Raw genomic sequence first — 16,857 nt, 5'->3', positions numbered from 1 at the left:
TGTGGGAGACATCTACACCACATCCCCCTCTGAGTAGTAAGTGTGGGAGACATTCTACACCACATCCCGCCTCTGAGTGGTAGTTGGGAGACTCTACACCACATCCCCCTCTGAGTGGTAGTGTGGGAGACATCTACACCACATCCCCCACTGAGTTGGTAGTGTGGGAACATCTACACCACATCTCCCGCCTCTGTGAGTGGTGTTGGAGACATCTACACCACATCCCCTCTGAGTGGTAAGTGTGTGAGAATTATCTCACACACATCTCCGCCTCTGATCTGGTGTGTGGGAGGACATCTACACCACATCCCCCTCTGAGTGGTAGTGTGGGAGACATCTACACAACATCCCCCTCTGAGTGGTAGTGTGGAGACAATCTACACCACATCCCCCTCTGAGTGGTTGTGTGGGAGACATCTACACCACATCCCGCTCTGAGTGGTAGTGTGGGAAGCATCTAACACCACAGTCCCCTCTAGTGGGAAGTCGTGGGAGTACATCTTACACCACTCGCCTCTATGGTAGTGGTGGGAGACATCTACACACACTCCCCGGCTTGAAGTGGTGTGTGGTAGACATCTACACCACATCCCCCTCGAGTGGTAGTGTGGGAGACTTCAACCACATCCCGCTCTAGTGGAGTGGTGGGAAGACATCTACAACCACATATCCCTCTGAGTGGTAGTTGTGGGAGTACATCTACACCTCACATCCCGCCTCTGATGGTAGTGGTGGGAGACACTACACCCCATCTCCCCTCTGAGTGGTAGTGTGGGACATACATCCAACCATCCCCTCTGAGTGGTAGTGTGGGAGACATCTCTACTCACAATCCCCCTCTGAGTGGTAGTGCTCGGAGACATCTACACCACCATCCCGCCTCTGAGTGGTTAGGAGACACCAAATCTTCTGAGTGGATTGCGACATCTACCACCAAATCCCCTCTGAGTGTAGTGACCTGGGAGACATTCTAACACATCCCTCTGAGTGGTAGTGGGGGAGACAATCTACACCCACATGTCCCCTCTTCGAGTGGTAGTGTGGGAGACATTACACGCAACCCCGCCGAGTGATGTAGACATCTCACACATCCCTCTGAGTGGTATGTGTGGGGAGAATCTTCAAACACCAACATACGCCCTTGAGTGGTAGTGTGGAGACAATCAACACACATCCCCCCTCTGATGGTAAGTGTGGGAACTATCTACACCACATCCCCTCTGAAGGTAGTAGTGTGGAGACATCTACACCACACCCCCATCTGAGTGGTGTGTGGGAGACATTCACACACATACACTCCCTCATGAGTGCGTGTCGTTTGAGAGATCAATCAATAACAAGCCGACATCAACCTCCTCTGAGTAGGGTAATCTGTGAGGAGCCACACATCGTTCACGCCAACGCTCCCCTCTGAGTGTCAGTTTGCGACGAACACAGATCTACCATCACACACATATCCTCGCCCTCGCAGTGCTATGTTTGTGAGACATCTACACCACATCCCCCTCTGAGTGGTAGTGTGGGAGACATCTACACCACATCCCCCTCTGAGTGGTAGTGTGTAAAGACAATGGATCTCACACCACATCCCTCCAACAATGACCTTAAATACCAGAATACCAGCAGACAGCATTTCTGCTCTCTTAGCCAAATTGAAAATGAAAGGCTTAAAAAATATCCACACATTTGTGAATCATTGCATTTATCAAGTGTGTGCAACACCATGTGCAATATTGTTTGGAGGAGCTCCTGTATAGTTAGAATTTCTATCATTATTTTATTTGTCTATATAATATAATATTTACATGAAGCAGTGGGTTTGGCCACATCACATCCAAGGCGAGTCTAAACAGAAAAGTTGCATATCTGATGTTGAAGAGAGATAGATCTCACTACACATATTTTACTAATGTATATCCACCTTAACTTTGGGGACAGTTCATTGGGCCAGATGACCATGCGTCATGTGCCCTTCAAGTTGCAAAAGCAAAAGAATAAGGCTGCAGCTCCCCACTGTGAGGTTGAGTCATTTGTTCCAGTTGTCCGGCTGATGGATTCGGTTTTGATAAAATCAGCCTTTTTTTGCCCTTCTCTAATTACTGAAGAAAAAAAATACACATTTCGTCCACTTTGACTTAGCTTTCAGCTCAGTTTTTTTTCTCCTGTAGGCACGGTTGAGCTCTCTTGGTGTGAGGGGGAGCGGGCCGGGAGACACCCAGCTGGGAGGCCTGGTTCTCTCAGAGGACTCCCCCGATGTGTGCGGCTCACCCGTGTGTGAAAGCTCTGCCTGTCATCAATATTGAGGCGCTGGCGCAGGGAGATACATCAGCAAATCCGATTGCATACTGAGAATTCTGAGGTCCTGGCTGGAATGGGCTTTTTTTCCCTTTTACATTATTCCAGACCCCGGGAGAGTATTCTCCATCATGTCAATGTAATGTAGCGCACAGAGGCAATCATGCAGCTTCCCAGCCCCAGGCTGGCTGCTCTGAGGAGAAAATGCAACTTAAGCACTTAATCATCTCACCCATACAGACCACACCAGTCTATCTGATCGTTCTCCCAACAATATGTTACCACATTCCTCATCGGGTGCACTGTTGTATTCCCCAGCTTGTCTTAGGGCTTCTGCCCCTCCATTTGCCCTCTCTCATTTGAAGCACCAGAAACCAATGCACCAGCTGAAACCTTGCCTTATAAGTGAAGTTATGCCATGCGGAAAAATAGCTCAGTAGGGTGTGATGTTATACAGGACATGCTGAAGAATTTACACTCACAAACCCAATTGACTGCTGAGCATTTTCAGTTCAAAACTTTTGCATTATGGATACCACAGAAAATGAGCCACTACACCATACCAGTGAAAAATACTATTTGTTTGCCAAAAACATTTGGCTCTAGTAATCTCTAGAGGAGCAGTGCATAACAATGAACTGCTGGTCTGAAAATATTTGATTAGTTGATATATGTGATAAGGCCTCACAGAGGGCCAAAGATAATTACAGACGCTAGTGATCATCTAAAGTACCCAAAAAGGCCAATTAAACCTTGAAAGTCACCAATATTTTGGTAGTTTAATCGTAACCTTCAAAAGTTTCCAGTAATATAGCGTCATTGTGCAACCCTGGATAAGTAGATGGCATACATGTCATGGATGGATAGATGTACTGTTGCATGAACAACACCTTCTTGCCTGCTACATTATGGTAGCAAAGAGAGGGACCGGCCGAGTAGGGGCAGTGGTGTGTGACTGTGTGTGTGTACCTGTGTGTGTATGGTGAGGTCATGAATAGTGAGGTGTGTATTATCATGTGATTGATTCACTGCATGCAAGGCCCCAGGCGAAGACATAGTGGGAGGTCAAGCAAGACTGTTCCAAATAGACCTGTCTGAATCAGCCTTAGGGGGGCCTAACCGGTTAGACAAGGGCAATACCTTTTACTGACTGAGAGTGACCTTGGTTTACTGGTTGGGCCGGACAACCGCATGTTTTATTCACGTGCCTTAGAAGTGACAAATGGTGCAACCTACTATTCAAGGCTACCAGTATGCGTGACCCCTTTCTTAGTCTTTCTAATCTCATGATCAGGGACCAGTCAGTAAAATGAATTAGTTAACAAGGTATTCACACTAAGATGCTCCCATATAATTGTGTGGCAAGGCCATGATTGTTAAACAAGTTCTTATAAATCAATGTCCGACTTAACTCAATATTAGGCAGTATAAGCAGACAACCTTGTCGTAGTGAACTTACAATTCTACTGAAAGTCCATCCTATTATGCATGTGAAAATAACAATAGATGTTTTGGAAATTGGACCCATGTGGCCTCTTGTATATTACCTTGTGCATAACCCCAATCAATACAACCACATACTGTACGTACTTGGCCTCTTTCTTTAACAATATAGATAAAGTGTGCACATGGAATATGACATGTGAGAGGGAAAAGTACTAAAAGACATGGACAGGTTTTGTCCTCTTATTGTCTCTGATTTTAAGGTTGGACATTTAAATGCTGTAATTTTCATAGTGAATTTGTCTAATGGCTATTCCACAAAATGTTCCTGAAAATTACATCCTAATACTGCCCTTAAGTGACTAAATGTATGTAGCTCATGTCCTTGAGCAGTAATTTATTTTAATTTAGCATTTACTCACCGTATAAAAATTCTCTGCCACTGTTCCATTTCAGCAACAAAAACAAGCCAAACCCCACAGAGGTATTTGCATATCTGAAAACATGGTTTTTGAGAATGTTCTAAAGTGATTGCTTAATGTTCCTTCAATATGGAGATTTTCTTGTGCACCAAAATGTACCATTTAGCCATTTTTGCCTGTTTCCTGTTTTGATAGAGGGAACATTAATTCATTTAGCTGAATATTATTCAGTTGACATCATGAGAGCCCTGTGACAGTGTGTCAGTAAATGTGTGTGTGTGTGTGTGTGTGTGTGTGTGCTTCACATGTGTGTGTCATCAGTGCCTCCAAATATCATGAAAGTGGCTGATACTCCTGTTTCCGGTAGTTTTACCTAAGATAACATCTTACACTTTTACTGAGACGTCTGAGAGTATCTCACTTTTCCCTCATCCCTTGATGTTAATCTCTGGAATAATATGGCACATGGAAAGTAAGTCCTACAATGACACAAGCGAATGTTTTTTCACCCAGAAACTGGGTGTCTGCTGTGGAGCTTCTAGGAATACTAATGAGGGTGCTTAGTGAATCAAAGTCACTGACCTGAGGTGGCGAGGTAGAGCAGAGACACAGGAGCAGCAGGGGCTAGGGACGGGGCCACCATCTGCCTGCCTGCCATGTAGAGAGAGGAAATGTCACTGAGTATCTCCTCCATCAGTCCTCTCCCTCATCAACTTAGCCTAATCACAAAGCACACCCACACCACATTGCCTCCTAACGCTATGTGTTAGAGTGTGTGTGGAGGCAAAAGTGATGGAGAAATATACACTACAAAAGTGACATGAAAACACATTTTGATGTTGAATAAATCTTTATATCAGAATTGAGAGATGGAACACGTGTCTGCTTGACATATCCTAGCCATGCAGTTGGTGTGTGTGTGTGTGCGTGCGTGCGTGCATGTGTGCGTGAATGTGTGCATGTGTGTGTTAATTAAGCTTTCAGCTTCAGAAGCAGCCACCACACAGGGGAGCAGCGCTGGAGCCTCCTAGGTGGCACTCAGTGGAAAAAGGATATTTAAACAGCATCTGGAGCTCTGTACTAGGGATGACTATTTTTCAGAGAATCTACCTAATTTCAATACCGGGAATAATTCATATTTATACCGAGAGTCCCGGGAAATACCACAAAAATTGGTGGTGGCCCATGTAAAGCGTTTAAAACCAAGATATGATAATTATGCCAGGGTTCTCCCCACATAAGAAGGGCGTTGCACCACCTTATCGGCTTGGCTGCGCCACTATGTAAACATTTCAGAGCAAATTAAATAGAGATTTAGTAATGATAGAGTAACTATATTTGATCGCCAATGATGACGTTGTTGTGAAGTTCCAAACAGTCCGTTCATAAATTCCGAGCGTTATCATGTTCCTCAATTAATTCAGCGCATTTAAGCAGTAGGCTATCTCGACACAGAGCGCGCCGATGACACAGAGAGCGCAGCCCGAATATAGCCTTGTCGAATCATACAAACGTTTTAACGGCTGTCAAATGACTAAATTTCAAATGACCGAAGTTGTTAAACCTGTTAGATAACCTCCTATATTTGGCTAAATCGAGTCGGTGATTATACAGATAGCAGATCAGATCAATAACTGGGAGATGAAGAATGCAAATAGTTTAAATATCAAGGTACCTTAACTGATACCAACTCTTTAAAAATATATATTAATCACACCGTTGGTTGATTACACGTTCTCTACCGAAGCTCTCACATGGGCAGCAAGTAGCCTAGAGACAGCGCAGAGACGCGGGGAAATGTTATAGTGGTATTAGGGAATGCATAAACGAGAGGCGTGCTTTGATAATGCAACCTATACAGAATAACGTTTGAATTTTCATGTAAAACAGGAGTTAGGATTTGGGGTTTCAGTGGGATTGGGACTGGATAGGCTAGGACAGAAGATAGCATTTTCTCTCATAAATTGTTAAAAGAGAGGCATATGTAGTGAATTGTGCGTACACCTATCACATTTGTGACTGTTTGAAGAGTCCCAATGACAGCTCAAAGAGGCACACGTTCTTTTATAGGCAAAACTGTAGGGGTTTCCTTTAGGGTTTATTAACTGCATTCGGGTACGTGTGCAGTCCGGCAGTGTCAATTATGTTTGTGCTTTGAATTTATTTTGCCAACTTTGTGCGAAGTAAATACACTAGGCTAAAGACTTCCATGTGACCACCTGTTTGGATAATGTGTTTTTTGCTAATCTGATGCTGCTCATGTTGTGTATTTTGTGGAATTTCATTATTGCAGACTTTGGGGGGAAATGTTGTAATATCCCGGGTCTTGTCATTTTATTTTTTCGGGAAATGTGAAGAGTGATCCAGGGACAGTCCCAGGATCCCGGTTACCCATGTTATTCACTAGTCAGGCAGTGTCAATTATGCAGTGTCAGTTATGCGTGTGCTTCAAATGTATGCCAACTTTGTGTGAAGTAGGTTAAATACACTAGGCTAAATACTTCCATGTGACAACCTGTATGGAGAATATGCTATTTTATTGTTTGCTAATCTGATGCTGCTCTTGTCCTTTCTTTTGTGGAATATCATTAGTGCTTACATTGGGGGGAAATGCTGTAATTCCCAGGGTCTTGCCATTTTATTTTGTCAGGGAAATGTGAATGTGGCCGATGTGAAATGGCTAGCTGGTTAGCGGTGGTGCGCGCTAATAATGTTTCAATCGGTGATGTCACCCACTCTAAGACCAAGAAGTAGTTGTTACCCTGCGCTTTTGTGGCGCGTTGGGTAACGATGCTTCGTGAGTGACTGTGGTTGATGTGTGCAGAGAGTCACTTGTTCGAGCCCAGGTTGGGGCGAGGAGAGGAACAGAAGCTATACTGTTACATGAATGTACATGAGTGTTCAGGAACAGTCCCGGGTTACCCATGTTAATCCCTACTCTGTTCTAAAATCATAGTTTCTGTCTGACTGTGTTTCTATCTCCCCTCCTCTTCTTTAGCTCTTTCTTACTACCCCTCTCAGCCCATCTTCAACTTTCCTAATTTGTATTTAACTTAACCTCAATTGCTTTCTCTCTCTCACTTTCAGTTTCTCTCCCCCTCTGTTCATTTTTCTTTCTTGCGCTCTCTTTTCTTCCATTCTCACTGTGGATAAGGTGGAGTACACACAAATAAAGGACCGTGAATCATTGCCTCCCCTCCTCTCTCTCTGTGGTCCCCCACCCTCATTCCTCTCTATGGGCCTGGTCAGCGCTGGGCTGTCAGCCGATTAATGCAACAGTCTATGGGCACCAAGGCTTAGTCATAAACAAAGCCTATTCACTGCCACAGAGATGAGACCAGACCTTCATTTGCAGCAGGGAGAGAATAAATTACCCAGTGGAATGAATCTATCTCTTCCCCATTGATTCATTTTATATTTGAGATGATAAGGCAATCTGTTTAAGAGATGCCCGTTTTCTTTTCTTTTTTTCTTCTCACATACAGATTTTCCTTTATGGATTATTGTCAGAATATTTGGGCCCCCTGTGAGCAATGCAAATTCTTCCCCTTCCCCCAAATCATCAGTAGTCTGGCCTTTTTATTATCACTGAATCTATAAAGTTCTCAGCATTATGAATTGTGCAATAATTCACATCGAACTAGTCAAAGAGAGAATTTAATGTTTCACTGGATAGGATATAAGGACATGTCTGAGTAGGGTTAAAAATGATGTTGTACATGATGAGAGCTGTGGTGAAGAATATATATTTATCTTTTATGATTATGTATGTCTACTATTGAGCCATCAAACTCAATGTTGCTCTCAAAATGTATGTATTTTTTATGCTTTGCTATAAAGACATAGTTGAAAAAAGTTACCTGTGGATTTAGTTGTAACATTTAGTGTAGTAACGTCAGATGTATTGTTTAATGATGTTGTATTGTACCTAAATGAATTGTCCCTTCACAAGAACAGTCATTTACATTAGCAAAGGGACAGAGAGGAAAACATAGTCACATTTATTAGCCGCCAACTTGACTGGATGGGATTCTTTGGAAGAGCAACATTGCCATCTATCATCTAGAAAGGGAATAACAAGCTTCATCTGCCTTAAAAACAGGATAGTATTTGAGGATTGGCTATACACTTCACTTCAACCCTGATCTAGCTGAATCAGGTTAGTTACAACTGGGGATGGAGCAAAAACCTACAGGAGGGTAACTTTCCAGGAACAGGGTTGGAGATAGCTGCCCCGATAATCAGGCAACTATGAACAGAGAGAGATCTGAACTATGCAGGTTCTGACACCAAAGTCTCTCTGTGCTACCACAGCTAAAATACAAGAGTAGTTCATTTCAGAGTTTGTATAGTCAATCAAAAAATGTCAGGGCTATTCAGACAGACAGGGGACTAAATATTATGACCCTAAACAGGAGATACTGTAGCTAGAATGCTCCCTATTTGTCTCTCTGTGCCATCCGCCCTGACGTGCTGTGACACTTATCAAGCACATAATAGTACAACCACCATGGCCTTGGCTACATGTAGCAGTTCAGAGATTTATTCCTATGGTCTGCATTGAGCTGACAAATCTTCTGGTGCTTCCATAAAGTTAAATAATAACAATCCCTTTGCTACAGGCCATGGTGTCCCACTGGTGCCTGCCATGAATCTTATTTAATTTATTCAGGCAAATATGGTGCCAGTGTAGCACACATACAGATTGGCCAGACTCAGTGAGATATTATGGAGATAATGTATAACACCTCCGGTGGTGCAAGTAAGTAAACATCTGTCTGACATGGCTGTGTGTTTATTCAGCTACCACATGCCTCAACAGCCCACCTCTCTCTCTCTCTCTCTCTCTCTTACTTCTCTGCTCTCTCCTCTCTCTCCTCTCTCTCTCTCTCTCTCTCTCTCTCTCTCTCTCTCTCTCTCTCTCTCTCTCTCTCTCTCTCTCTCTCTCTCTCTCTCTCTCTCTCTCTCTCTCTCTCTCTCTCTCTCCTCTCTCTCTCTCTCTCTCTCTCTCTCTCTCTCTCTCTCTCTCTCTCTCTACTCTCTCTCTCTCTCTCTCTCTCTCTCTCTCTCTCTCTCTCTCTCCTCTCGTGCTCGTCGTCGAGTCCGTCTCTCTCGGCGTGCTACGGGTCGGGTCGAGAGAGTTGCGTCGCTGCTCTAGCTCTCTCTCCGTGCTCGGTGCTCTGGGGCTCTCGAGTGCTCGGTGCTGCGGTGCGGATGCGGCGTGGCTCGGCTCTCGTCCTCTCTGGGTCAGTCTCTCTCGGTCCCGGCTCTCTGTAAGGCGTCGTCGATCGTCGTCGGCTCCGTCGTGCTCTCTCTACTCTCTCTCTGCCTGCTCTCCTCCTCTCTCTCTCTCTCTCTCTCTCTCTCTCACACACACACACATGCACTCACTCACGCACACACCCTGAATGACATAAGACTCTGTCACTGATTGGTAGGGATGGGTTCTTTTTTAAACGTAATTTAATGCATAATGTCACAGATCTGGATGCTTCCTGGCCACGCTGTTCTCTGATGAATCCTAATTTCACATTCAGATTGGTTTATTTCTGAAGCGCAGCAGCAAATCATGTCCCTAATTAATCGGAATGATGCATCAATTCAAACTTCCTTCCTCCTTTCCTCTCCAATATTCTGTGGCTCATGAGAAGTACATGGGGAAATAACAACAATGCCATTTGAGGTGAGGGGCCAGTAAACCCAAATAAGGCATTTTATTAAACATAAAATAGCAGCTCAGTATCATAATAGCTGTTCAGAATCATTATTGCTATCAAACGTGTGTAGGATAATGTTTGAGTGTCTGTGTATCTGTTTGTGTGTACCTGTGTGAGTGTAGGTGCATGTCCAAAACACAGTCTAATATTCACATTAAGCTGGGGTAGGATTTTAAGGAGCAATTGGCTAACTATACAGGAATAATCAGGTAATCTGCTCTCACGTTCACAGTGCCAAACTGTATTGCTCAAACCAACCATAACCATTTGCTAAATGCAAACACATAGCGATAAAAAAAAAAAACACTCAACAAATGACAAGCTTTTTAGCTTCTCTTCAATGAATCTTTCTCTCTCTCTCCACCCTAACATACTCTGACAGCTGGATATAAAATATACATTTCTATATCAAACACCTACACAAAGGAGAGCTGACCTTTGATCAGATGAGCGTTTGATGTTGTGACATGAAATTTGCATCAGAGGGGCTGGGGACGAACGCCACCGCGAGGGGCTAATGCTTCACCCTGTCAGGGAGCCTCAGAGGTCAGGAGCCTTTTAGGAAATAAAACCACTCTAATCCCTACACAGGGAGCAGCACTGCCACTTAACAGACAGAGAAAAAACATGTTTGGCTGCATTCAATCAAACATGGGTTCTGAGATAATCTGATTTGCCACCTAATGCTGTTGCGCTTCTGGCCACCTTTTGCAGCCCAATACAAAATACATGAGCTACAGATATTAAGAAAGAGGGACGCTGTTTGCCGAGCTCGGATGCTTTCTCTGGTGAAATCCCAGAGAATGATAGAGGTCTCTAGTGGCAAAAAGGCAGTGTTAGCATGGGCAGCGCCATCGATGATTTCCACCATTTTAATGTAGTCAACTGGGTGGGACTTCCAACTTCATTGGCTTATCCCTCCTGGTGACTCTGTTGGAGTCGTGTCCAACCAGGTCATCAGGAGGGATCAGCCAATAATGTATTATTTCAAAATGGAGATTGCCTCAATGGTGCTGCCTATGCTGTCACAGGTGCTATAATGGTACAGATTCAAAGATGAGTCCTCTATCTATCTCTATGGGTGAAATCAATTCAGCCTCTTGCGAAATGAAAGAAAATTATGAAACAGAGATAGACACAAATGAGAAATCATTTTATAAGTTAAAATAGAGAACTTCGATGACGTTTTTTTTTTTTTACTCCCTTTTTCATGATTACGATCTTGTCTCGTCGCTGAAACTCCACAACGGGCTCAGGAGAGGCAGTGGGTCATGTCATGCGTCCTACGAAACATGACCCGCGAAACCGTGCTTCTTAACACCGGAAGCCAGCTGCACCAATGTGTCGGAGGAAACACTGTTCAACTGACAACCGAAGTCAGCCTGCAGGTGCCGGCCTGCCACAAGGAGTCGCTAGAGCGCGATGAGCCAAGTAAAGCCCCTACCCGGCCAAACCCTCCCCTAACCCGGATGACGCTGGGCCAATTGTGCGTGGCCATACGGGACTTCCGGACTTCCTGGGATCGAACCCCAGGCTGTAGTGATGCCACAACACTGTAGTGCAGTGCCTTAGAGCGCTGCGCCACTCGGGAGGCCCTCTAGATGTCACTTTTAAGTGAATTGACTGTTTTATGCTAATGCCCTTATATAAAATCTTGACTTGGAATGCAAACACTGTAACTTTTGGAATTGATTTATGATTTATTTAAACAGGGAAATGTAGCAAACCTAACCTGAAGCATTTAATGTGTTGAACCATCATAATTATATTTTAAAAATCCACCTTGCTTCGATTAAGGTTCAAAATGTTATGGCCACCCTAAACTGGGTCTGTGCCCTACCTTGGCTACCCCATTCAAAATATTCTGGACATGCCACTGCCTTTTAGTTATTGGTTGTTTGGACATTAGAAAGGTTAACTAAGATTAATTGAACCAGCATAGTTGTGATGTCGAGTTTTAGAGGACATATGGCACAATCCATCTGAATGGTGTCTATTGATCTGTGGATGGATCAGTAGAGCTGAGAGCTGCTGAATTATTCAGCCTGGCATGTCCTTTTCATGCCTGCTCGTGTATGAGCCCCAAAATAAACCTGTCACCATGACTGACCATCTTTCATCTCACCATCAGCACATAGCATCATTAACCACAATCAGATGAGGAGAGGAGCGCATGCTGTGTGTCAGCCAATCATTTGATCTCATTTCAGGCAATATCATCATCTTCCGCATCTTTCTTTGTGTGAAATCAATATTTCAGTGATGATTTCAAAGTGGTGCCTGATGTGGCATTACTATTAGAAAGTGTGCCGTAATGTGTTGAAACAGTCTGTTGTATTGATGTCCTTATTTCATGATATTGAATTGATATATTGAGTGTGATATATTAGGAGTATGTAAGGACAGGATAAGTGTTCAGAAGTTCCTCCTTGAGATCATACTAAGGTCTCAGTGAGTATGTTGGAGTATTATTTATTCTATTCTGCTAGTAGTTTTGGTTCATTGATCGTGTCCAGTTTGTGACTTCATTTCATCAGTCAACCAGGAAACACTGGCCGTTTGTTATGCAGAACCAATAGAGTATTATTTATTCTATTCTGATAGTAGTTTTGGTTCATTGATCGTGTCTTTCTTTCAAAAGTTCACAGTCACTTCACACATTAAACTTTACCAACAGCTTTAATGTAAACTTTGACTCAGCCAGTTCTAAAACAAGAACGACATATAATATGATTGCTGGATGGCTTATGGCACTTTAATTTAACAGTCTAATAAAGTCACTTGCTCAGCAGAGCAGTACAGCAATCATTCTCCCCAGTTCAGATACTTTCTCATAAGTCAAAAGAAGCGAGAGTTCAACTAAGAACCTGTCTCTTCTTTGATTGAGTGTTCTTTATCTATCCCAATAATCCTTCACTGCAATAAAATGGTCAGAGGTATCGCATGACCTCATGCCATATTTCCTGAAACATGGATGAGGTAACTGCTGAGTGCGCCACTCCATTTTTGTAAGACTCGGGAGTTCATGGCCCTGATCAATATTTCTGTTCCCTATAATTATCTCACCATTACACTCATTAATTACACTTTCAAGGCTCATTTCCGTTGTTTGCAGCTGCACAATCTGAAAGGGACTCAGAGGGGCTGCTGAGGAGGGGTGGATGAGGAGGAGGGAAAGCCTGATTAATAAGTTGTCTCTCTATCTGAGGAAGGCTGTCACCAGCTGGGGGAAAAGGCAGCATCCCGTCATCTGAAAAGCCTGTGAGAGGGAGACAAATGAGGCCTCAGCTCAGTGGCTAGATCGATAATTTCCTCCACCCAGGGCCGGCCCTAGGCATAACCGACATAAGTGGCCGCTTAGGGCCCCCGGTCGATAGCTATCTAAACTTGTAGTAATCATGGCAGAATTACCGGTGGGGCATGAAGGACACGTGCCAAGGGGCCCTGACCTCCAGGGAGACCCATTCATTTTGTTAGTCACTCTCACTCAGATATCATGTTAACATGGCATAAGTCATGGCAAAATGTGTAGAATTTCAGGAAATGAGCTGTTAAACTTACATTTTCTTCTCTCTGCCCATGGCAAAATTGGTAGAGTTGCAAGAAATTCAGTTGCTCAGAAACATACAGAGATGGTTCAGAAAGCAAGCTCAGTCCAGCACACTGTAGATATAGCCATATTGAAATGCTGATGTTAAACTGTTCAATAGATAATATCACCCAGACGCTACGTAGACAGTAGACCCACATTACATTGTTTTACTTATATATAAATGTATAGAATTATGTAGTAAACTGTAGTATACTGTAGAATACTATGCTACACACTGTAGTATCTCACAATCGTCTAGTGCTTACTATAGAATTGTGTAGCATACTGTAAGAATACTACTGTATTATCCTGAGAATAACTCTGTATTTAAATACTACAGTAATGTCTGCAAAAACACTACAGTGTTCGCAAAAACACGACAGGTTTTTAACAATAGCAATACTACAGTATTTCATTTGCATTTACCTCACCCATTCCCATCCCCAATATCCCAATTTGTGCCACCCAGGAGTGAGAACCCTATATGTCAAGCATAGACCATATATTGTGTTCTCTACAGGTTATAGAAAAAAGTAGAAGTAACTATCCGTTCAGACGCAGCCCTACCTACAGATTAAGAAAACGTTTCTCTTTTAGTATTTGTCCAGTAGGTTTTCTCAAGTAGAAAGCCCCCACTTCTATGTCAAAGATAATAAAATAAAAACATTACCGCAGTAAATACTACAGAAATGTCGGCAAAAGCAGTACAGTAATTACTATAGTATATACTATAGTTTTTTAACAATAGTAATACAACAGTATTTATACTTGAGTAAATAGTGCAGTATACTACAGTAAAGTCTGCAAAAACACAACAGTAATTAGTATAGTATATACTATAGTTTTTTTAACAATAGTAATACAACAGTATTTATACTTAGTAAATACTACAGTATACTACAGTAAAGTCTGCAAAAACACTACAGTGAATACTATAGTATACAAATATAGTGATACTACAGTATTTATACCATAGTATACATAGTATTTTTTCACGTGGGGAGCCTCACTAATTAAGAATCAGAAGTTATTTGACAGGATGCTAAATTTCATTACCAAGCCAACCTCCCCATCTGGACTAGAGGACGAGTTGCCAGATTGGCTGAACAACTTTGATCTGCCTATACAGCTGTCCCACTCCTGCCGTCAATGCGTCACATTCCCACGGTGACAACACCACAAGAGTGAACTCACTACACTGTACAGTACCAGGAGCAGAGATGACATCACACTACAAGCCTGGATGAGAAAGCATGTTTGATGGCTGCCATACGAATGAGAGATTAAGTAAAATGGTCTGACTTGTCTAGTTAAATAAAGGTTAAATAAATCAAATTAAAATTAAAAAGAGTAAAATAGTCATAAATGATGGGGGAAATGCCTGTTGTCTGTCAGAGTTAGCTGGAATGAATAATTTGAGGTAAATCCTCTAGGGGGCAGAAACATGGCATTACTAGCACTAGTTTTGGTGGAGAGCCAATATATCCACTCCAACTGAATAGAAATATGACAGTTGTCTAAGACGTGTTTTACAATGATAGCTGGCTCATTTGCAAGATTTGAATATCTTCTCAACATCCGACACCTTTATTGTCCTCTTCACAATACCACACAAACCCCACATTGACTAGTCCAATGCTTTCCAGAGAAATACACTGAGCGTACAAAACATTAGGATCACCTGCTCTTTCCACAACATAGACTGACCAGGTGAATCCAGGGGAAAACTATGATCCATTATTGATATCACTTGTTAAATCCACTTCAATCAGTGTAGATGAAGAAGAGGAGACGGGTTAAAGAATAATTTTTAAGCCTTGAGACAGGTAAGAGATGGAATACCTCGTTAGGATGAATTATAAACCTTTAAAACAAACTTGAAAGTCAAACACACTTTTCAAATTAACATTCTTAAGCAATTTGACAAATGTGACATTCTGGGAGAAGAGGTTTGTGAATTTTTGTTGTTTCCATACCACCAAATGTGATCATTTAACATGTAGCATTACACAAGATCTGGACAATGGCTGCCATATGCGCTGATTTGAATTCTTTATACTGTACAATTCTCCTTTGTTATTTCAGTTAGTAGCATTTGGTACCAGCAAAAAGGCACAAAATACCTATGAATTAGAAGTTCTTTGGTAGATTAAGGAAAGATTATGCCTCAGACATTGGTAGGCTGTACAGTGTGTTACAATTACTAAGATACAGTAGAAGAAAAGGCATTAGATCCAAGATAATCAGAACAGAAGTGATCATCTAAGATCTACACTGAGAATAAAAAACATGAAGAACTCTGCTCTTTCCATGACATAGACTGACCAGGTGAATCCAGGTGAAAGCTATGATCCCTTATTGATGTCACTTGTTAAATCCACTTCAATCCGTATAGATGAAGGGGAGGAGACAGCTAAAGAAAGATTTTTAAGCCTTGAGACAATTGAGACATGGGTTTTTTATGTGTGCCATTCAGAGGGTGAATGGGCAAGACAAAAGATGTAAGTGCCTTTGAACGGGGTATGGTAGCAGGTGCCAGGCGCACCGGTTTGTGTGTCAAGAACTCCTACGCTGCTGGGTGTTTCACGCTCAACAGTTTCCAGTGTGTATTAAGAATGGTCCACCACCCAAAGGACATCCAGCCAACTTAGCACAACTGTGGTAAGCATTGGAGTCAACATGGGCCAGCATCCCTGTGGAATGCTTTCAACACCTTGTAGAGTCCATGCCCCTACAAATTGAGGCAAAAAGGGGTGCAACTCAATATTAGGAAGGTGTTCCTTCATTACAGTGAAGTTATGGCACACTGATGCCATCTACTGGTTTTGGTTTTGTATGGTTCTGTCATTATTGTCAACCTCCACTGTGCTATTATAGGATCTACTCAACAATGACTAACATGTGTCCCTCAGTGCAGTCATGTTTAACATATGACATGGAGTAATTCTTTTTAGCATTGGTCTACATGTGGATGCACTCTTGTTTGTGTAATGGTTTTAGAGAGGGAGTGACAAAGAGAGAGAGTGACAAAGAGAGAGAGAGAGAACCCTGCTCAGGGGTAAGCGCTTTTGCATGTTACAAACCAAGCAGGAGGGAGAAGGAGTATGGGTTGCACCCAATGATTTCTATGTACACTACATGACTAGTAGGGGGTGCTGTGTTAAAGCCAACATGCCTCCATCTTGGTACTCCCACACCATTGAAGAAAATATTTTCAAAGCGATAGAAATGAATTTATTGATGTCTACATTCATTTTTGCCACATTTATTCTATTAGGCCAACATACACCTTAATGCATACTTTAAATTGTATTATGTGAGCTAAACATACAAAGTAAAAGTCAGAAAAATATATAAAAACCTTTTCCTTAATGTATTTTTTTTA

General features: G+C 42.5%; 1 non-coding gene across 1 annotated transcript; it reads left to right on the top strand.

Annotated features, from left to right (window-relative positions):
• The first annotated feature begins 14,052 nt into the window (after positions 1-14,052).
• LOC111971003 (U7 small nuclear RNA) lies at positions 14,053-14,106 on the top strand. The gene has a single exon (XR_002878202.1). It is a non-coding gene; the product is annotated as a U7 small nuclear RNA (small nuclear RNA).
• Positions 14,107-16,857: the final 2,751 nt, after the last annotated feature.

Source organism: Salvelinus sp. IW2-2015, linkage group LG1 (assembly GCF_002910315.2).
Source record: "Salvelinus sp. IW2-2015 linkage group LG1, ASM291031v2, whole genome shotgun sequence".
In the NCBI taxonomy this organism is placed as follows: domain Eukaryota; kingdom Metazoa; phylum Chordata; class Actinopteri; order Salmoniformes; family Salmonidae; genus Salvelinus; species Salvelinus sp. IW2-2015.
The sequence above is the reverse complement of the archived record's forward strand: the minus strand, read 5'-3'. Positions and strand labels throughout refer to the sequence as shown.